Raw genomic sequence first — 24,058 nt, 5'->3', positions numbered from 1 at the left:
ACCAGAGTTGTTTTTAGGGCTGGTGATGTTTAGCAAACATACTCTACATATATTTCAGATTTGTTCTTACCAGGGTAAAATTCCAAGAGAGTGCTTTCTCAAACAGCCCTCCCTTTCAGAGAACACTAAATTCGAACTTGAATGAGCTTCTCTCTCTCTTGTTCCATGACCTAGCCAGATTCAACATAATGTGCATTATAATATTTGCTAAATTTAAAAAATTGTTTCTTAACTACTTAACATTTGGATTAATCCTTTTCTTCTTCCTCACAAATATCCATTGTCACTCTCTTCCCATCATTTTACAAGGCATCAGACTGTTTATCCACTAAAAAATGCTTGTGGGTGTGCTAAAGACTGACTCATTCTTTTCCCTACTTCCTTCACCACCACCAATATTTGTCATTAAGTTGCTCCAGTCCTGTGTCTGCAATATCTTCTGAATGAATCTGTTCCTTCTGAATGCTCTTCCTGCCACTACAATATTTATGGCCCTCAATAACTCTCACCTATCTACGTGATGCTTAGCCTTGGTTTCCTCCCCAGTATCTCTTCCTATGGAATCAGGTCCTTCTAAACATTTTAGCCCTGATCCTTAATCTGTTTGTGTGGTTGGTCTCTGTTTCCAAATCTGCCCTGTGATATTTTATTACCACTTGACCACTTTAGGTAAATATGACAACACGTTGGCCAGGTCTCATTTTATAAAGGTTTTTTTTGTCTTAAGGCTAGGGTGAGACTTTTCCCTTATTCAAGTGGCAGAAGAAAGATATTGATTTTTTTTTTTAAGTAGGAGGGATATGCAACAGTGTGAAGACTGGATTTGGAGAGAGAGAGAGAGAGAGAATCAGAATCAGAATCAGAATCAGAAGAGCATTGAGACAGTTTAGGAGAAAGGTAATGAAGGCCTGAGCTAGGGTAGCTACAGTGGGAAGGGAAAAAAGAGACCAACTAAAAAAAGTGTTAAATAGATACAACGTACAGGATTCTAGCAAGGAATTGTTTAAGGAGCATGATGAATAAGGAGCAACCACCAATTGCTATGTGGTTTCCAGTCTTTGTGATGAAGAGGATAGAGATGCTCGTATTGGATGGAGGGAAGAGCAGATGTTGGAGGCATTAGGAAGCATGGGCAGGCTGTACACTTGGAGAGATTGGGTTTGCATCTGTTTCTGGTACTTAATTCCTTATGATAACAAACACATGTCTTTCATTTCTTCCTGTCTTCTTTTGCACATCTCTGTAATAGGGTAATAATACCTACCTAAACAGGATGGTTATGAGGATTGAGTGAGCAACTACATGAAAGGCATCTGCCACACAACGAGTTCTGGACCAATAATTTGAAGTTATTCTTATTCTTATTATGTTGGTTACTGTAAGGAAATAAGTGCCATCTTAATTGTTAGTCAGTGGTAAATGGTCGTCTATCTGCACTAGAATGGACATCAGGCAGCATTTACACAAGGCATTGCCTCATGACCCGGGGAGCTGGACTGACCAGTTGAGAGTCTAGCAGTCCATGCTCGCAAGATGATCTATCTCTGGGAAGAGTCTTCCAGGAGGTTTACTCAGTTGATCCAGTTTGCTGTGATTTGAAGTAATGTGGAAAGGATCCAAAACAAAAAGGGAAATGCAGGGAGGCAGGCTGAAGAATCTAGGTGGGAACTGTCTGCGGAGGAGTCAAGGAGGGCACATTAATGGGAGGCTTCATTAAGGTGTGGGGGAGGGGGAGGGGGAGGGGGTTAGGGTTGGGGCAGAGAGGATCTGCTGGAGCCAGAGCTAGTGCTGTAGACAGGGTGTGGTGTGTGGTGTGTGAGCTGCAGAGGTGCAATCACCATAAAAAAGAGGGAGGTGTCTGAGAAGGGCAGGTGGCGGGAGGGTGGAGACATGGGGGGGGGCAGGATTGGAAAGGGACAAATGGGAAATTGCTGGGTCTGGTGGGGTGGGGCTCTCCCAATAAATCATTTGCAGTTGCTGGAATTGGCTTGAGTGTCTCTTTCTAGGGCAGCTCTATTGTCAGGGCCCTGCTTCATTTCTCTGTGGGCTTTAATCACTCATTACTCACCTGAGGCAGCCCAGAAGGCTTCATGCTGCTGGTGGGGTGAGAGGCCCGGAGCAGCTGAGTCTATTTTGCTTGAGCAACCACAACAGGATTGCAGTCTGTGGAACATGGATGATGGTATCGGGAATGGGACAGACATTAATTATATCAGGGTGGGACAGAATTATTACTTGAATTTAATTATATTACAAAAATGTGTTGTTCATGAAATTATGTGCATGATACATACGTAAGTATGTATTTAGGTTTTTGTGATAAAAATGTTTTTATTCAGTATTTATAGCACTATGTGGTTGGAATGTAAGAAATAGGAAGGAAGAGGAGAGAGAACCATTGGGGTGAAGAGCACGGCTTTGGTATAAGCTAGAACCAGGTTCAAATCCCAGCTCCACCACATAGCTGCGTGGCTTTAGGCATGTTACTGCTTAACCCCTTTGGACGTTATTTTCCTCACCCATAGAAAGTGAAAAGTAATTCCTATTAAGAGGTCTTATGAGGATTAAATAAAATATGTAGCATAGCCAGAAACAGTACATAACAAATGACAGCTGTTATTACTTATTAAGTTTTACGTTAGGTGCTTTTTCTTATCAGTTATTTCACGTATCCTTTCAAAGCCATTGAGGCAAGAGTGTGATTCCAGTTTCACAGAGGAAGGGAATGAGGCTCCGTTGGTTACACTATTAGCTGGAATCACAGAAATGCTGGGTAGCAAGGCTAGCAGTAAAGTTCAAGTCTCTTGACTTCCAAGTCTGATGCCCTTTCCATACACAATGTAAAGACACAGTGAACTAGGAATCAAGGCAGCCATCCCGCATTTACTCAGCTTTACTTCTCAGAGCAATGTGAAAAGCATCACATATTCCACTGCCATGAAAGGGGGTTGGTGAGGCTGAGTTGGAGGTGGCCATTTCGGCTTAAGAAACTTTTTATAGATCTTCCAACCCTGGAGCATCTGAACATCCAGAACAATTTCCCTGCTTCACTTGTAAAGGATGGGGGTAGGCGGGGTGTGCCTCAAGAGACAGCTGTACAATAGAGACTGCCAAAGATGGACAACTGTGGGAAGAAGTAGGGGTGGACTGAAGTGATATACCCTCTCTTGCTGCATCAGTAATTGTTTTGAAAAGCAGATAGTTGCCTACAGAGATGCTTTTCATTTTTATCTGTGAAATGGCCGCAGTGAGCATAATCCGTATTTTCTAACAAAGATGTTCAACATAGAATGATGCCAGGCAGTTTTGTGAAGCCTCTGCCTATCTGGGAGCATAATCTAGTCTAAGAAATTTGACATCAAAGTGGACATCAATGGCTTGGTAATATCTCCCCTACCCCTGTTATGTTGCTATACTGACTGGAAACCATTGTCCTTAGAAAAAAACCAAATTTTAAAGTATTTCTAGAAAAAGTTTGCAAAAGCTGGCTCTTCTTTATCTCTTGGTACTCTTGTCCTCAAACTCTATACTCACCCCAGATCAGACTTCTCTCAGTGTCTCCATGTCTCTCCTGCAGATCTTCACACTTGCCGTTTCCTCCACTTTCCTTTCACTTGGTAATTCTCATCTTTCAGAGAGTAGCTTGGAGGTCGTTCCCACCCGCTAGCCGAGCCTTCCCGCCCACCACCTCCATAAAGTCCAGGTTGGAGTAGCTGGGGGGCGCTCCCAATGCCTGCTCCCCTTTGCTGCCATGGCCCCTTCCACACACCCTGCAGTGCTGTTTGCTTATCCGACCACCGTCATAAGATAACGACCACCTGCCCCCTGAGGGCAGGGCTCACAGCTCCCCTGTTCACCACTGTATCCCCTTAGCCTACCTCCATGCCTGGCACACAGCAGAGTAGGTTCTCCATAAATATTTGTTAAAAGAGTAGAAGTATGCAGAGAAGTTTACTTCCACAGTTTCTGAAACCAGCTTCTCAGGAGGAAAATGGAGTTTAGGAGCAGAGCTTTCCAGCCAATTGTATTCAGCCATAAGACTACAAGCATGCATGTTAATATCTTTATATTTCTTGTTTTTGAATGATTATAATTATTTCTACAAGTTCTGAGTTTTTGCACCAATTTACAAACATGAGCATCTTAAACAAGACAGTAGATGGCTCCTGCTTAAAAGTTATGACAGTTACGTTCTAGAATTAAAGGGCTTGATTGGGAACTTCTATTTTAAAAACAATATATTGTGGAAAGTGAAAGGAACTATCTCACGGTAAAAATAAAGAAGGAGGGACTTCCCAGGTGGCACAGTGGTTGAGAATCCGCCTGCCAATCCAGGGGACACAGGTTCAATCCCTGGTCCGGGAAGACCCCACATGCCGCAGAGCAACTGAGCCCATGAGCCACAACTACTGAAGCCCGTACACCTAGAGCCCATGCTCCACAACAAGAGAAGCCACTGCAATGAGAAGCCCACTCACCGCAGCTAAGAGTAGCCCCTGCTCACCACAACTAGAGAAAAGCTCACACGCAGCAACGAAGACCCAACTCCGCCAAAAATGAATAAATAAAAATTAAAAAAATAAAAAAGAAATGGTTTGTAACATTGCCACCTGAAATTCTAGCACTCACTATTTAATACTTAATTTACAACCATTTCCCAATGGAGCAAAAAGTAAATATGCTTACAGTACAATTTAAGAACATAAGAGCAATGCAAATATTTAGAGGCTTTTATCACAGGTAATATTTTTAGGTTGAAGACATCCAACCAATATAAGATTCGGGGAAGTTAGATGTACTTCTAAAATGGGATGTTTCTTTTGACTAGTAATATCTTCATCTGTAGTTTGTGAATTTTATCTTTTCCCAGGATGATAAGTGAGGGAGAGACCAAAGGGAGCAAAGCAAATGTATGTTTCATTTGAGAGTATGCCAAATACACAGTGATTCACAGCGTCCTAATCAGACAGACATGACAGCTCACTAAAAAAAAAAAAGTTTCACCCCACCCACCCTGGAAACTGTTCTTTGACTAAGTTCATCATACTGACAACTACTTTCTAGACATGTCTCTGTGCTTATTCTTGATTGGCAAGGAAATTATACAAAAATGGTGACCAAGGCAGCTTAAATCATTATATAACTTTATTGCTGGCCTTTGTGATAGATTCAGCTATGAGTATGGATTTTTTTTTTTAATTCAAGGACTAACCTCATTTATTTATGGCTTTTTGATTTGCTCTGCATTTTCTCTAGCGTTTTATATGACTTATATACTTTTGAGAAAAATTGTGATAAACATTTCTACTCACGTTTCTTTTTCACATCTAATTCTGTAGGATTACATAGGTTAAATAAATTTATGACTTAGAGGAACTTTAAGAGTCATCTCATCTATACATCTCATTTTATAGATGAGCAAAATAGAGGCCTTATCTACTGTCAACACAGGATTGGGTTTTTGCCAGGACAAAAAAATCCAGTCTCCTCTACTAATACTCTGATTTTTAAGAACAGCATTATTTCACAAGTTATATAAAATGAATACACTGTGCAAATTATTGCTGATGAAATCTGCAGAAAAATTATACATTTGAGTTGACATTTCTGGTTTCCCCAGATGGCAGTGCTTCTGAATCAGAAAAACAAAGCAACAAAATAAAACAGTTAAAGGACCTAACATAGACCTGCTGACTTAGAATCTGGTAAGGTTGGTCCAGGCATTAGTATATTATGAAAAACTCTCCAGGTGTTTCTAAAATTATAAGTATGGAGCCACTGTTTGAGAAATAGTAGGTGTTGAATAGGCACATGTTTGCTTTCCAAGGTGGTTCAACAGAAAGTAGGCTAAAGTAGCTAAAGTATCTGGCTACTTGAGGAATGCAATTGTGAAATTTTAGTTTGGTGAAAATAATTTTCAGTTTCAAGCCTTTTCTTCCCTGGACCTTTCTTGTCACTATTTCACTTACGGCATATGTAAGAGAACCTCTGAGCTCGATTAACAGGCATGTCCACTTAATTTTTACAGAGGAATTTACAACAGACTCTGTGACAAAAATGAATGTTGGAAGATTTTAAAATGAGAACACAGTGTTTGGACTAAATTCTGAATAAATAACCAATAGGAATTAATGAAGGGTACATTCTTAAAAAATAGTAGTATAAGGATGTCTATAGTTGATTGGTGTCCAAGAATAACATCAAAACAAAACAAAACAAAACCCCAAAAAACCCCAAAACCAAAAACCAGAAACCATAGCACCTTAGGCCATGTTATTGATTAAATGGCATCAGGCAAAATCACAGGCCAAGCTTGCTGTGTAGAGGAAACATATCACATAGGATGTTATAAAGCCCAGTTTTCCAAGATCTTTTCCATTCTCTTCCTAACTGTGCCCCTGCTCATCACTTAAACGAGCTACAGAATTAAAAGACCAAGAAAGATGTTTCTGATGGTGTCACATTTTGATGATTCAAATAGGCCAGAGCCAGATACCTTGGCCCCCAAGGACAGTCAATAGTTGTAGGGGACAACTATAGCCTTCTCCCCTTAACACTCTTCCATTTTCCTGGGAGCCGTACTTCTGTTCCTCTGGAAATTCATCTTCTTTTCCTTTTAAGCCCGTATTTGCAGAGGGAGATACTAATCATAATATCCCTCTCACCCAGCCACAGGGGTAGACACGTGGCTCAAGAATATCTGCACATGGTCTTCTTGGGGTTGATTAAAATGGCAGTTAAAAGAAGAAAGCCCTCTCACCTCTGCTGGTGAAGGCACAAGACCATCTTCTGCAGAGAGAGTGAAGGCAAAGGGAGGGACTGGAAATAGAGCAAGGCAGAGAGAGGCCTGCGCTGAAGTCCCTGTCCTGTCATCCTGTGAGTCTCCTACCCCTCCTGTCTACCCCGCTTCTTATTTTCTTGTGAATCGATAAGCTTTCCTTTTTGGCCTCAAAACCCAGTTTGGATTCGGTTTATATAATTGCAACCAAAAGAGTTTTAATTCAATAAAAATTCAAAATGCCCTTAGATTTCATACACCATTTAGGGAAAATCCACTTTGTTTGACTTTCTCATATAATGCACTTGTTGGGGAAAGGGGATGGCAGAGGCAAATTTCTTGCTGACTCTTCTCACATAACTTTTCACTGCTGGCTATTCTCTGGAAAAAATAGGAAGCTAAAACAGCAACAACAACAAAAGCCAAGACAGGGACACTAGACGCAAGAGTAGATTTCAATAGTTATTACTAAATGTATTTCGTGTTTGGCATAAATGCGAGTACCTACACACCTCAATTTCCTACAGACTAAATTTAATACTGTATTTTCATTTCAAAATACCAGTGGTTTTGGAAAAAGTTTGGCAAGTAATCTAAATTCATTATTCATACATTTGTAAGTTCCGATAGTATGTTAGATGTGCATTTCTTCAATTGAACTATATTTTATCTATTGGGTTAGTTATAATATAATAAATAACATTTTATCAAAATCTTCTAAGTGATTTTTTTTTTCCACTTAACTAAAGCACAGAAACTTTAATTGAATCAGAATTATACGTGTCAAGAACCTGGGCAGTACACTCTTCTTCACAGCACCAATTCCTTCTGAGGGGGGAATTTCACAAGCCATCTGAGTAAGTGTTCCAGCTCTACTCGACTGGTTACAGAGATGTTCCAAGCATAGGCCCATCAGCATCAATATCTGGGCATACTCAGACTTCTGGTTTAGTGCCACTTTTCCTCCCACTCCCTTATATCCCAGGAGGGTCTCACAGCCAGCAGGTAACTTACCCCTCCCCACCCCACTAAACCCTGGAAAACCCTGGAGTGCCTTTTCACAGCTCCTGCTTCTCGGCCCCCTTCTTCTGGAAGGCAGTCAAGTGATTTGAAATGATTGATGTTCTTGCCAGAGTCTGTCACTTTCATGTCCCATTTTGTCCATAACCTTAGTTCTGGTTTACGTTTGACCTAACATATTAAACATTTTTAAACTTTCAAGCAACAAAATATCCCAAGATGTCTAATGTTCTGAACAATAACTATCATTATTTGTAATGCCTTAGTCTTTTTTATTATTTTTATTAGTTGATCACGATTCACTTGTCATATTTACAGTCATGTTTATGTATATTGTGTTTTTATTCACCATCAGCCTGTTGACACAGCCTTTTGTAGTTTTAGTCTCTAGAGTCAAGTGTTTGAGTCATAATCGAAGGGCCAATGCATTTTTAGAGTTTGCTGAATGCCATGTTTCTTGCCTCATGGGAAGACACGAAAGATATGTCATATGGCCACAGGTGATGCTGATTGCAGTGTCACTTTGTGTTTATGACAGGCATGGGGAAAATCTCTGCAGGAATGTGGCTGCGTTTCTCGTCAGTAAAGTACCTGTTGAACATTCACTAAGTGCTCAGCATTTGAGACAGCAGTTGGTGGAAGAGTCAAAATGAGTGTCGGGCATGGTTCCTTTGAATTAATATACATAACACAACCAGTAAACAAGGACTAAATTATACTTTTCACTAGAAGTTCAGAAAAAGAAAAATATAGGCTAGAACTGTTTGTTGGAAAAGGTAGGAACTGTGCAGTACCAAAATGAGTGACATGTATAGACAGAAAAAGAGGAAGAAGACATTCCCAGTACTGGGCTAACCCCTCTCGGAAGTGGAAACCTGTATAATATCCCAATCAAAGGATTAACCCACCCATACTTGTCCTCACTAGTGGCAAGGAACTCAGTAGCCTATGGGGATACTCATCCCATCCTAAACAGTGTAATTAGAAGGTTCTTTCTTATGTTTAATTGACATCAATCTGAACTGAAAGTTTTGGTCCCATTTGGTTGTTGGGCCCCTGTCCTCTGCAGGCAGGTCATACAATCTGATTCCTTGCCAGGCGTTATCAAGCTCCTGTCTTCTCATCTTGTGTTCCTCCAAAAAAGGAGTGTTAGGGACCTTGAGGCTTCCTGAAATTGCAAGAAAATTCCTGTGCCACTGAGGACTTGATAAGGTGAAGAAGATGCTTTAAATTTTGACATTTCTTTAGAAGAATAGAATCCATCTTAGAATTTTCTTTTGGTGTGATAAAGGGAAAAGGGAAATGAACAGACTGAGACTTGAACTTCTTGAGAACTTATGTGTTCCAGGCCGTTCGAGGGGGGTGTGTAGAAGTGGGAGGAGGGGTGTACTTTACTTATATTACTGCATTTAATCCTCATAACAACACAGTAGAGTAGATGATATTATCCATATTCCTTATGAGAAACTTAAGGGTTAGAGAAGGTAAGCAAAGCTGAACATTCTCTCTTTACTCATTGTGGCTTTCTATTTCCCTTCTTCTAAAGAAAGATCTTTATGTATAGAATTATGCACTGAGGTCAAAGTGATCTTAGAGATCATATATGTTCTTACACAATCCAGAACACTTTTGAGATTGACAGAGATCAATGTTATAATTATGGCCTAACAAAGGGTACAAACTAGGACTGTCTGGGCAAACCTGGACTTCCGGTCACCATAACTTAAAGTCACTTCTAGGCTACCAGGAGGTCCTACCTAGGGGTGCTGTAGCTTAGGGACTTGATCGTAGTAATTGCAGCTTTTGTTTCTAACTCTCATGGGACCATCTCCATGCACACTATGAGAAAATATCTTCTTATATCAACATCCACTCAAGAAGTTAAGTTTTTTTGTTGTTTTTGTAAGGGATACATTTTCACCTAAATCTACTTGAGTTCCTGACAAAATTCCAAACAAAAGAGGACTTCTCTAACTCTCCCAGAACAATGGTTGGGGTGGAGCTCAGTCCTACCTGGCATTGTGTGTGAGACGGATGGGACAGCTCACTTTTGGCCTCTCTTTCACTGGGTTTCCCAAGGGTTGAACTGGTTGGAGCTGTTTCCCAGCTCTTTTCTCTGTCCTGTGCAATTGCTATCCCAATACATCTCAGGGAAAGGTGAAATTAGTATTTATAGAATCCCTTTGAGATCCCTGATGAAAGATGATTTGATAGTATAAGATATTATTATAATCAACAGACCCTGGGATTGTATCCTTGAGGGTTCTAAGTGACACTCTCTCAACATGAACACCATATGAAGCAATGAGCCTCAAATATCCACCTGGTAGCATCTTTTAATGAGTATCATTATTTTGGATCAGCAAATGTTTAGTCAATTCATAATGAGAAATGCTCTGTGTGATCATTACTTAACAAGAAACTAAAATTTGTTCTACATGCACAGAGAGACTGAATCATATTTTGAATTGGGATAAGTACTAATAATACAAGTAGAAACTTGTTCAATTATATGCCTTGGAAGAGCCAACTACCAAACAGAAGGAGACTAAAGTTGTCAGCATTATCCCAAATGATTCCAGATTGGATAAGCCAAATTAATAGAAACTTGTCCAGTTTACTTTACTCTCTTTCAAAACTTGCAAGTCTTAAAAGGAATGCTAATTGTCACCCTATGTTAAACTAAAAAACAAGGAAGTTGAAGCTGACTATATTCTATTATTATGCAATTTAAAGATATAAAATTATAAAACTCAATGTGGGAAAATGATTTGACTGTTCAATTTATCTCTTTTTCTTAGTTCCCATTAATTTACAGATTTGGAGCATCATTCTTTGGCTCAGTTATATTTAGGATGATCTGAGGGGTCCTGGTACTAGGTTAAGTGGTAAAATTATAATATATTGCTTAATATAGCAATAGACATTTATGTTTATGAACATTTTCTATTGCTTGGCATTTGAAAATATATATATATATTTTTTAGAGTTTTTCTTTTAATTAATTAATTTATTTATTTATGGCTGCATTGGGTCTTTGTTGCTGCATGAAGGCTTTCTCTAGTTGTGGCTAGCGGGGGCTACTCTTCGTTGCGGTGCACGGGCTTCTCATTGCGGTGGCTTCTCTTGTTGTGGAGCATGGGCTCTAGGTGCGTGGGCTTCTGTAGTTGTGGCACAAGGGCTCAGTAGCTGTGCGTTGAGGGCTCTAGAGCGCAGGCTCAGTAGTTGTGGTGCACGGGCTTAGTTGCTCCACGCCACGTGGGATCTTCCCGGACAAGGGCTCGAACCTGTGTCCTCTGCACTGACAGGCGGATTCTTAACCACTGTACCACCAGGGAAGCCCTGAAAACATATTTTAATACACAAAGCCTACTTCAAAACCAAAATACTTGCTTCCAAGGATGTATAGTGAGACGCTTTGCACAATCGTTTCTTACATAAGTGACAAAAGGTACTTTAGAGCACCTACAAATACTTGCAAAAGATATTGTAAGAGGACACTAATGGATTTTTTAAAATAAATTTATTTATATTTTATTTATTTTTGGCTGTATTGGGTCTTCGCTGCTGCACGCAGGCTTTCTCTAGTTGCGGCGAGCGGGGCTACTCTTTGTTGCGGTGTGCGGGCTTCTCATTGTGGTGGCTTCTCTCGTTGCGGAACACGGGCTCTAGGCGTGCGGGCTTCAGTAGTTGTGGCACACGGGCTTCAGTAGTTGTGGCACGGGGGCTCAGTAGTTGTGGCGCACAGGCTTAGTTGCTCTGCAACATGTGGGATCTTCCCGGACCAGGGATCAAACCCATGTCCCCTGAACTGGCAGGTGGATTCTTAACCACTGCACCACCAGGGAAGTCCTGGATTTTTGATTTTGTAAAGTTCTTTGCCTATAGATTTATTAGGGCTAGGTTAGTTATACCAATCTTTTTGAGGTATAACTTTAGCTCTCTTTCACAGGAAAAGAGATTTTTTTTGCATTTTCCAATCTGTTTATTTGTTATATCAAAGGAAAACTTGAGCTCTAAGGTGAACAAACTCATTGTTTATGCTGGGGTTCTGGTACCCAGGACTGCAGAATCTAAGTAAAGAGAATCACTTTGCAGTTATTTCAGTACTGCAGGACAACACAAAAAATTCACGTGCAGAAAAGTTGTAAAGCAGAGATTTGCAAACTATAGCTTTAAATACTGCCTGTGGTTCTTGCTAAACATGCATTTTCCTTGATCCCTCTCCTTCCCCCATCCCAGGACAGATTTCATCTGATCTGGAATGAGATCAGGAATATCAGGTTTACCAAGCACCTGGGTGTTTCCCAATGCTCGTAGTACACATGCCACTTTGAGAACACTCCTTCAGGTTATCAGCGACTAGAACAAAGGCTGGAAATTTAAGACAGGTGTGGCAAAGGTAGCAATAGAATGTTTCTTACAGCCTGGTCCAGCCAGGGTGGAGATAGGCATGGATAGAACCAAAATTATCACATTTTATTTTCTGCCATTTCACTTCCTTTTCTATCAGTTCCTCCCCCAAATCCACTCTCCACCCCATATGCCCTTCAGATTTCTCTTCATTTTCCTAGGATGATAACTGATATAAGTTTACAATGAGTCCCTTTCAAAGGACGTGCTTTCACCATAATAGGGTACTCTTGAAATATATTCCTCATCAACAGCTCCTCTATTTATTAGAGAAGTTTAGTGTAATGGTTGAAGCCAGGATACCTGGATTCAAATCCTGCCTCTGTCATGTACTTGCTATGTGCCCTGAGACAGTTACTTTATAAAGCCTTAAGTTTGTTATCTTTAAAAAGGAGATAATAGTAACATCTATGTCATAAGATTTATACATATATAATATATATATTTAATAATATGTTATATATATTTATGTATAATATATATATATAAACTTAGAAGAGCATGAAGAAAATGTCAAAGTTGTATAAATGTTACTTATTATTTGTTGTGTTTAAGCCAGTGGACAAGTTATCTGGGCCTAAATACTTGGTGTGAAACTTGAGTAAGCTTTTGAGTCTTGGATTAAGGAAAAGAAGAGTATTCTTCAGGAACCATTGGCTTCTCTCTATAAACATAAATAAATAAATAAACATTCTCTCTATAAACATAAATAAATCCATAGTAACCAACTTAAAGAAGGCATGGGAGAACTGTGAAAATAAGAAGTGAGATACTTGTGAATGAAGCTGAGTCTCTCCTATCGATGTGTAAAGCAGTAATAAAGAATTGTTTCACAAGATACACAGAAAGCCGTTTGACAGAATTTGGCAGCTATTCCTAACAACATTTTTGTAATATTTTTAACTGAGGAAGATAAATACATTGCCTTAACATTAACTAAGTTCTCCCAGCCTAACAGGCAAGCTCATATTTGTCTTATTGCCTGATCAGGGTCACTAGTGGTGGTTGACTATCGTGAAGAGATTATCTTGGCATCTGACACCAGACCTTTGCCTTAGGAGAAGAATGCCCTTCTTCAAGGAAATACTTTGATAAGCTTGTTGACATAAGGTGAGGACTTAAAACAAAGACTTAAAGCCAAGAGATAAGGAAACAATGGATAAACCACTCTACGTTAGAAATAAACTTGAATTTAAAGGAGAATTGAGAAGAGATCAGAGCAGAAAATAGAAAAGGAAAGAACAGGAAGTAGAGAAAAGGGAGGGAATTCAAACCAGACAACATAGGTCAGAGCTGGAGAATGACAGAAGCTACTCTGAAATTCCTATCATGTGTTTGGGTAAATCACGGGATTTTAAGAAGAAGCGTTTTTTAATATTATAACGTTTTGTTTTGTTTTCTTGTTTTTGCTTCCTAATTTCTCCCACCCACTCCCTCATCTCTCCAAACCTGGTCAATAAAGGGCTGGGACTGTAAAGGACCATGTGGTGGACTGGACACTCACTCACAGAAAGGATGGTCAGGCAACTCCACGTGGTGAAGAGCAGGAAAGCAATGACAGGCTATAGCAAAGCTGAATGGTACAGAGGAGCAGGACAGAGTTGCCCTGACTCCAGAGTGGCCAGGACCACCTTCTTCCTTCCTAATTTAATAAATTATATGTGTATATATATATATATATATATATATATATATATATATATATACTCACATATATATGTTATTGTGTATATATTATAGTATATATGTGTATTGTATATACATGTTATATATGTATATGTATGCATATTATTGTATATATGCATATTGTATATACATATTGTATATGTATATTGTATATACATTATGTATACATATATTGAGCATATATTATGTCTCACACTGATTACGTACTCTACACATATTATCACTTAAGCCTCACAAGAACCTCTCAGATTGGGACTATTATTATGCCTTTTATATAGACAAGAAAACTGAGGCACAGGCAGGCTAATTCACTTGCAAGACCATACATCTAGTAAACAGCAGAACCAGGCTGTGTGAAAAGGTCCCCTGATCTAGAGCGCAGTACAACGCTCTTAACCACAATACCCTAAAGCCCTGGTTGACTTTGAAGATGGAAGGGTGAAAGCTGGGTGATGCATGAGAGCCACAAAGTCAAAAGTTCAATGGGATGACCTGCCAGTGGTGTGAGATGCCCTGGGAGTGCCAGAGACAGGGCTTTTGCTCCTGGCTCCTGGCTCGGTTTTGCTGCTCACGGTGGCATGATATGTTGGATGGCCAGCTCCAGTTAAAGCAGGTAGAGGTAGAGTAGAAAATACTTAAGGGTAAAATGGGGTTGTTCTGGGACTTCCCTGGCGGTCCAGTGGTTAAGACTTCGCCTTCCAATGCAAGGGGGGCGGGTTCGATCCCTGGTGGGGGAGCTAAGATCCCATGTGCCTCGTGGCCAAAAAACCAAAACATGAAAAAGAAACAATGTTGTAACAAATTCAGTAAAGACTTTAAAAATGGTCTACATCAAAAAAAATCTTAAAAAAAAAAGGCTGTTCCAATGGAATTCAGAAATGAAAGAAAAATGCTTTTTCCTCACTATTACTTAACATTATTCTGACAAGTATAATAAGACCTACAACAGAAAAAGAGATAGAAAATCACAAGGAATTGGAAAAGAATGGAGAAAAATTGTTGCTGTTTGCACATAACATTTTAATCAATACATTACTGTGCATGAAATTAGTAAACAACCAATAGAGAGTTGTGTATTGGTGCTTCACAGGAACCTCTGTGAAACACATCTTTATAATTTATTTTATAGAAATATTTATAGTAAGCTGACTACAGTTCCGACTATAGAATACAGGTTTAGTCATTCTTATAAATTCTTTTACCTTGTTTATAACGGTTTGAGTTTACCCTTAAGGTGTTGTGAACTATAAATACAGAGTCTTGATAAGTCAAAATGGATGCCCAGAAACTAAGCAGCACCAGCTAGTATTTCTGTCCCAGTGGATAGTAGAAAAAGAATAATTAAAAATACGTTTGTTAAAATGAATGCAAAGAAAAAGGAATATGTAAATCAACATATTTTGGATACAAATGGATAAAATCTCTCTCTCTCTCTCTCACACACACACACACACACACACACACACACACACACACACACACACACACAGGACATGGGGTCCAGGAGGTACCTGTGTGTGAAATAGATAAAGGAACTCTTCCTTCTGGCAGATGCAGCTTCACCCCAGGGCACACAATTGATGTGAGGAGACCATGGGCAGATTTCACCTCCCACTCGCCCTTCCCCAAGTGCCCTTACTCAGAGCTCAAGCCAAACAAACACGTGCAGTAGATTTGTGGAAAGAGAACTTACTACCAACAACAAGAATACAATATAAAATGGTTCGGAATGACTTGAATAAGATATCTGCATAATCTATATGAAAAAATGCACAACTTTACTGATAAATATAAAATAATAAATTGAGAGTCATAGCTCATGACTAAATTGGAAGAATGAATATTTTCAAGGCATCAACTGTTCATGCAAATGTTGACAGACTTTGGAAACTCCAACTAAAATACTGCGTTCTGCAGCAGAGGCCCTGGGGGATATAAAGTGTGTTTCTCAGATCAGAAAACTCACTATTGACCCTTTACGGACCACAACACAATCCCACAGAAATATTCATCTTCTTCACCTCTTCGAGTCTCTATAAAGGACACTGCTTACTAAATGGAGAAATCTTATAAGCAACAGGGAAAGGAGAAAGGAAGCTGAAAGGCTGAGTATTTATTGCAAATAGACCGACACTGTTCAGATGATAAGATGGAACCAATAATAACAATATTGTCAGTAGACTTTAAGCAAAGCACATTACCCTCCACAATATGGGTGAACCTCATCTGGTCAATTGAAGACCTTAAGAGCAAAGACAAAATTTCCCTGAAATGGAAGGAATTCTCCTCAAGACTGCAACATAAAAAACCCTGCCTGAGTTTCTAGACTGTTCTTCTGCAGAATTTGGACTCAAGATAACATGAACCCTTACCTAAATTTGCAGTTTGCTGGCCTGCTCTATAGATTTCAAAATTGGCAGACTCCACAATCACCTGGGCCAATTCCTTAAAATAAATCTGTTTTTCTCTTCCAATCTGCAGAGACACACACACGCATTATTGGGTACATATTTTTTCTGTTGGTTCTGATTCTTTGAAGAACTCTAACACCAGACCCAACTTTGATTATAGGTCTGCAGGCAATGAGAAGAGAATGGGTAGATTTTGAAAGAGAATGCTTGTTCCCAGGAAGGAACATTCATCTTAAAGTTTTGCCTTCTAAGGCTACTTCCGATTGTCTTGGCTTGGGTTGTCCCAGAAGCAGAGCCTGAGGTAACGTAGATCCTTGAGTGCATGTTGTTTATTTGGGAAGCAACTCCAGGGAGACAAAGTAAAGGGCAGAGGAGAGAAAAATGGGGGAGGGAAGAGCCAATACACGGGTACATTACTTAGTTGGTTACCACCATAGGTGACTTGTGCTCAGTCCCATGTCAACATCTGAGAAGCCTTATGAAACATCCCCCAGAACTTTCTGGCCAGAGAATGAAAGAGAGAATTACTTATCCACTGGTTTGCCTCCTCCATTGTTCAAGATTGTGCTTCGTATTGTGCATACAGGGGCACCATGTGTATTTAGTACTCCCATAATGAACCTTGAAGCTTGTCACTCAGAACCACTTGAGGGGTAAGATAGTAAACTCAAACATTCTGTTCTCTGACCATAACCAATCTTCAGGAATTCAATCCTCTCACTTTCTTTTATTTTACCAGCTTTCCAACTCCTAATCTTTGATTCTTACATTTTGTCCCATTCACAGTGCTCTACTGGTTTCAAGTAGGTTCAAATCCTGTCTCTACCACTTGCTAGCTCTGTGACCTTAAACTCTCTAGGCCTCAGTTTTCTTGTCTATAAAATGGGATAATAACAGTACCAACTTTATAAAGTTGCTATGAGTATGGTTGAGATAATGCACATAGAGCATTTAACAGTGTCTGATACATAGAAACCAGTCAATAAATGATAGCTGTTATGACTATGATGGTAATTATAATAACGATGCCAGCTTAGGTACTACTGTTCATCACTTCATTTACTCTCTTACCTTTTGACCCTTAGGTTTCTGCTGGTCCTAACCAATAAACTTCAAACTTGAATTTATGGTCTCTTCATCTCAGGTGAACTGTTCAAGCATAATTACCAAGAAAGGAAGATTAGGACCCATACCTTATTCATGTTCCCAAGCTTTAGCTAGAGTAACTCTACTATTTTTCTACACGGTGGTTATTGCAAAGGCTTACCATTTGCCACTGACTTCCGTTGCTAGCTCACTGTTTTTGGAGCGATGTCTTTGCTTATTCTGAGCAGAAATTTAAATCAAGACAAGGAATACCTCAGAACCATCCTCTATGGCATCTTTATCCATTCTCTCCTCCTTTCCTTGTATCTCAGAAGACACTCTGCATCATTATCTAAATCTAAGAATTCAACATTTGTTCTTGCTTCATTGATCAACAAACCTATTGTTACCTAGATGTGCAGGTCAGCATGTGAGACCCTGCCCCCAAAGAGATCTGTAACCGACTGACTGCCTGGCTTTTGATCTTTGCTCTGCCACTTTCTAGTAGTGTAGCATCTGGGGAGTCATTTGGCTCCTGGATTTCTCAGCTTAACCTCAATTAAAATGGAAAATAATAATACTTAGCACATTGGGTGGTTGCGAGGATAAGCTGATGTCTATAAAGTGCTCAGAACAGGACCTAGAACATTATAAGAGTTTTATTGGAAATAGCTGTTATTCTTCTTGATGTAGGGGATACATCTGTTCAGAGTGTTAATGGGAGGCAAAGCAAAAGGGAGGGATCCCGTCTCCCTGCCTTCTGGCATCCTGAGCCAGGAGATTAGATCCTCTCTCCCAGGGATTTGATATTTGAGCAAGGGAAGCAAAGGCTAAGAAGATATTCCTGGCTGTATCAGGGGCTAACCCTATGAGGGCGGCAATGTCATGTCCTGTCACTGCAGGTGGCATCCTAGGTAGAAGCGTCCTGTGACAGGGCCTTCACTGTGTTTTCTTATGGTGAAGTCTCCTTGGCTCCTCCCACTTTTCTGAGCCTGGTTCATCAGCTTTTGTGTTGATTCTGTGATGTATCTCTTATCGCTTCATTAAATTCCTTTTCTGTGATGTTAACTCGTGTTCATTTCTCTTGTCTGGAGCCAGGAATCCTGACAACTTAGTGACCACTACTGAACCTTAAAACTCTCTCTTCCCTGGGGAAGACATCTTTCCTTTATTCCTACCAGAATGCTCCTCAGATTCACATTTCCCTGATTTTTTGTCCAAATTTTTGACTCTATATATTCTCTGTTCCCTTTTGTATTTTCTTTTTCTCTCATTCGGTACACTTTCTCTGATTGAGCTCATCCATTTCAGGGTCTTCAAACTGCTTCAGTTTTAATGTAAATGGTTCCTACATCTATCTTTCCACTTAAGAGTTCAGTCCTAAATTCCAAATGCAATTTTTGACTTCCTACTTAGGATATGACCTGGATAGACTGACTATAACATCTTCCACACCTGAATCAGCTCATGTCCCTGTACTCTCCCAGTAAGTAATACATAAGCCAAAACAATGCAAGAATCATCTTTGACTCTTCCCTTTCCTCCTATTCTCGTCTCCTGTTGCTACTGCTTTATTTGTGATCTCTCTTCATTAGGATGAACAAGTGCAAGAACTTCTAAACTTGTACCTTTCTAAATGCAAATCTGATATTGGTCCCCTGTTCAACAGTTTCAGACAGTTCTCTGTTTTCCTGATGTCACACAAAGTAATTCTAGTCAAATTATTTCAGTTCGAAACTAATCTACTCAAGGACCATTTTGGACGCCTCACTATGAGGTATGAAGTACCAGAAATGTAAAGACACATACAAATGGTTCTTTACTCTTAGAGACCCCAAATGCTACTGGGAGAGATAAATGCAATGCATGGGACACATCTTATGTTCCACTTGAGATCTCTCAGCCTCACCCAGATCTGTTTCTCTCCCAGATCTGCATGGTTCCTGGTTGACTTAACACAGACACAAAGAGAGCATCTTGCCTCCTGCTCACACAGAGAGCCTCTTGCCATTTGCCTTCCATATCCCCATCACACAGGTTTGGAGTGACAGTAAGTCCTGAATAAATTATTGTTCAGAAAATGTCATCTTAATTTTATAATATTTAAAACACACTGGCGTTAATTGTAAGCAAAACCTGAGTAAGAACAACTCCATGTTATGCATGGAGGGTAATTGGGGATTTATAACATATTGTTATATTGTTTTTAATAGACTTCTAGCTTAGGAGGCATCATTTCAAAGGAAATTCTCTCAACAAATCCAGCTGCTACTTTATTAGAATGATTACATTAAATAAATGTCCTAAGAATATTGTTTGACTCTATTTATTAATGCGATTCCACTTAAGTTAGTAAGCTAAAACTAAAGTTTAATATTTAATATCCTCAGTAAAATAAAAAGAAGTCAAATGATTTTTATTAAAATGTTCTCTCTCATACAAATGAAGAGGTAAAAAAAATGAAAACAAAAGCAGAAACTCTGCAACCTTATATCAGGATGCTGTTTGAGGGCTTTCTCTAGTTGTGGCAAGCGGGGGCCACTCTTCATCGAGGTGCGCGGGCCTCTCACTATCGCAGCCTCTCCTGTTGCGGAGCACAGGCTCCAGACGCGCAGGCTCAGTAGTTGTGGCTCACGGGCGCAGTTGCTCCGCGGCATGTGGGATCTTCCCAGACCACGTCTCGAACCTGTGTTCCCTGCATTGGCAGGCAGATTCTCAACCACTGCGCCACCAGGGAAGCCCTGTACTTACTTTTTTGGATCATCTATGATATTTGATAAAGACATCAAAATGTCTTGACCATTTTACTTGAGTACTAACAATTCAAATAATGCAAGACATTTTTGTCTATGTTTATTGGCTTGGTGGTTGATTTTTGAAATCTTTTATTGTTAGACAAATTTATAAACTGTTATGCACTTTGTATTTACAAGTGTTATGCAGATAATACAGAGAGTTCTCATATATCCTGTACCTAGCTTTCCCTTATATTAACATCTAACATAACTATAGAACCATTATCAAAACTAAGAACTTTATCTTGGTACAATAACATTAACTAGATTACAGAATTCATGGGGGTGGTTTCCACCAGTTTCTTTACTAGTGTCCCTTTTCTGTTCCAGGATCCAATTTAAGAAACAATGTTTCATTTAGTTGTCTTACCACCTGATTCCTCCAATCTGTAACAGTTGCTCAGTCTTCCTTCCTCTTTCATTGCCTTGACATTTTGAGGAATACCTGTCAACTATATTTTAAATGTTCCTCAGTTTAAGTTTATCTGCTATTTTCTCATGATCAGACAGGTTCTGCATTTTTTGAAGGATACCAGAGGTGATATTCCTTTCTCAGTACATTGTATCAAAAAGCTACATGGAGCCTATATATATTATTGATGATGTTAATCTTGGTTGTTGTGTGATTAAGGTGGTCTCTGCTAGGACTCTTTATTATAAAGTCATAATTTTTCTTTTTTATAAAAACTTTCATCCACACATTTTAGCCTCCATGGGTGGATCTTGCCTGTGGCAGTTACTATTGTGATCATTGAGAGGTGATTTTCTATTTCCTTCTTTCCCTCCACATTTATTAATAGGACTTCATCTGTAAAACAAGAATTGTCTATTTACCCCCATTTATGTATTTGCCCAGTTATTTATATCAGTATGGGCTTGTAATATTTATTTTATTCTTTGGGTTGTAGTCCAATAATGTATAATTATTTCATTGCTTGGGCTGTTCTAAGGTTGGCCTTTGGGGGCTCTTTCAGGTTGGCTCCTATGCTGCTTTGACCTGCCACCGTCCCTTTTTCTTTTCTAAACATTTCCTTATTTTCAGCATCTTGAGATCTGACATCTGACATTGACATCTATGCTCATCTTGAATTTTTCCTGCCCAGACCTGCAATCAATCAGTTTTCTAGGATTTCTGGATCTTTTTATTAGAAATTTAGAAATCAAGATCTAGGCACTGGGTGTGCTCATTGCTACTGGGTTATCAAGTTTACAGAAAAAAAAAACAGACATACAAAAGAGATGAAACTGACAAAGGAAATTCCCATGATAATATTGAAGAGAAGTCTCAGGATATCAGCTGTGCTGAAGACCTAAAACTCTGCAAGGCCAGCGTGGGGCAGGATGGAGGTATTCAGGAAGGATGCCTGTGAGATATAAATGGAACTGAGCTACTACTTGGTATGTCTGAGCTCGTTGGTAGTCATAATAATGTGGAATCGAACATTAATTTAGTCAAAGTTTATGAAGGAAGTTGGCTGGGAGGTAGAGAATTGTGGATGGTGGGGGGGATGTAAGAGGTAAACACATATTTTCTATGGCAGAAAGTCAATAAATAATAGTCTAAATTTGGAAAATAATTTCTGTATAAGTACATTATTTAGCAATGCAGTGGCAAATAGCAGAAGAAATGGTTTTAAAAGTTGAATGTAGTTACTTTTAAGGAGTAAGAATTGGGATTTGGGAGGAGAAAGGGAATAAACTATTATATTTTTAGCCAGTATATTTGAATGTACATACTTTCTTGTTATAAATAAAAAATTAAATTTTGAAAAGGGAAAAAGACATACCCACAAAAATTACAATGGGTAAAGATTTATGGAACTGCCTCTGTTCTAGGTGAAATAAATTTTAAAAGACCCACACCTAGAAATATATTGGCAGAATTATTCTACTTCAGGAACAAAATGCATCCTAAAAGAGTACAGGCAGAAATATAAGAATTAGCAGAAAATGAAACAAAATAAGTTTAACGGAAAATAAGCTAAAATGTGACCAAGAATATTATACCCTAACAAATTGTCTGCCTTGTGTGAAATCAATGGAAATTCAATTTCGAATATTTCCAAATTCACAAAACATGTACCTAGGCTGAAAAAAAAATTATTTTTTTATTTAATCCAGTTGACAGCAAACTTCACAGATTAAACAACTTATTTGCAGAGAAGTGTTTTAACTCAAAGTACACAAGTGTAAGAGGCAGACCTACCATTTAAATTCTGACTAAATGACTAAATGGCTAAATGACTTTACCTATTATGCTAAATGGGAGCATTATTCCAGGAGCTTGGCCATATTTCCTCTCCTTCTTCCTTCTTTTTCTTCTCTTTATCTCTCTCTTTTTTCTGCTTGAAATAAATTTTTTGAACTCTATAACAGATTTTTGGGCAAGGAATTCCAAACTCAGAATACAAAAGCCTGTTAATTTTTCCTAAAAGGAGGAGAGAAACAATCTAATCATTATATACTTATTTTTTCCCCCCAGGAAAACCACAGCAGTCGGGAAAGGGACAAAATCTGTGTGCTGGACACTGCTGGATTCTGAGGATATGATGATGAACAAGACTGTTGGGGCCCTGCCCTAATGAAGGGCATATTCTAATGGGGACAATAGACAAAGAGACAAAAATCAAAAATAAGTAAAATACAATGTTAGTTTGTAATAACTGCTAAGAAGGAAACAAAGAAGGGTCTGGCAGAGAAAATAATGGGGACCGTGGGATCTGCTTTAAATTAGATGGCCAGGAGAAGATCTCTGAAAGGAAGATTTAAACTGATTCTTGATAAAGGAGGATGAGCTAGCTGGTGAGGGGGCATTCCAGACAGAGAGATGGGGCATGGCCAAGTCAAGACAAGAATGACTACTGAAGTGTGTGGTCTTGTAGGGACAAATTAATTTCTCAATACTTAATCCTGTTATTTTTTATTCAACAAATATTTATTTTGTTCCCTCCACATGGGAGGCATAATTCTAGCCACTGGGAATAAACAGTCCCTGAATAGAAAGAATTTATCATCCAGGGAGGAAAACTTGCCAGTCAACTGGAGTTAGCTAATCAGGGTAAAGAGGCTTTATATGAGAAACACACCTAATACCAATCCAGGTGGGGGTAACAGAACCAGGGAAGGTTTGTTACCTTTCCTGGTAACCAACATCTAAGCAGACACCTGGACGTAAGTGGAGTTATATATAACTAACAGGGCATGAAAACACAGAGGGTGTAATTGTCCTTTTTCATTGGCTTGAAAGAGTTGAATAAATGACTTCAACATTGTTATGATTGAATTGTGTTCCCCCCATATTCATATGTTGAGGTCCTGCCCCCCAGTACCTCAGAATGTGACCTTATTTGGAAACAGGGTCATTGCATATGCCATTAGTTAAGATGAGGTTATTATGATGGACCCTAATCTAATATGACTGGTATCCTTATAAAAAGGGGAAATTAGGACACATATAAAGGGAAGATAATGTGAAGAGGCATAGGGAAAAGACAGTCATCTATAAGTCAAGGAAAGAGGACTGGAAGAGATCCTTCCATCAGAAAAAACCACCTTGCTGACATCTTGTGAACAATGAAATAGTAAATTTCTGTTGTTTAAGTCACTCAGTTTGTGATATTTTGTTACAGCAGCCCTAGCAAACTAATACAAACATAAACTAGGAAATACCTACATTATCGTATTAAATGAAAGGAATATACAGAAATGAATATACAGAATGTATATACATTCATTTATAACTCGACAGTGTATCCTAAAAACACACACAAACAAAAATGCTACTCCCTTGGGAGAAAATATTTGGAAAATATATATCTGATAAAGGACTGGTATCCAAAAATATATGAAGAACGCTTAGAAATTCGGCA

At 39.0% G+C, this 24,058-nt stretch overlaps 1 long non-coding RNA gene across 2 annotated transcripts; it reads left to right on the top strand.

Annotated features, from left to right (window-relative positions):
• Window positions 1-2,084: 2,084 nt before the first annotated feature.
• Window positions 2,085-23,663, top strand: LOC118880106. 2 transcript variants are annotated; one of them, XR_005016217.1, is made up of 3 exons: window positions 2,085-2,217; window positions 7,533-7,635; window positions 22,672-23,663. It is a non-coding gene; the product is annotated as an uncharacterized LOC118880106 (long non-coding RNA). The 2 variants fall into 2 exon arrangements; XR_005016216.1 differs by having other exon boundaries at window positions 2,087-2,217; window positions 7,528-7,635.
• The last annotated feature ends 395 nt before the right edge of the window (window positions 23,664-24,058 follow it).

Source organism: Balaenoptera musculus, chromosome 14, assembly GCF_009873245.2.
Source record: "Balaenoptera musculus isolate JJ_BM4_2016_0621 chromosome 14, mBalMus1.pri.v3, whole genome shotgun sequence".
In the NCBI taxonomy this organism is placed as follows: domain Eukaryota; kingdom Metazoa; phylum Chordata; class Mammalia; order Artiodactyla; family Balaenopteridae; genus Balaenoptera; species Balaenoptera musculus.
The sequence above is the reverse complement of the archived record's forward strand: the minus strand, read 5'-3'. Positions and strand labels throughout refer to the sequence as shown.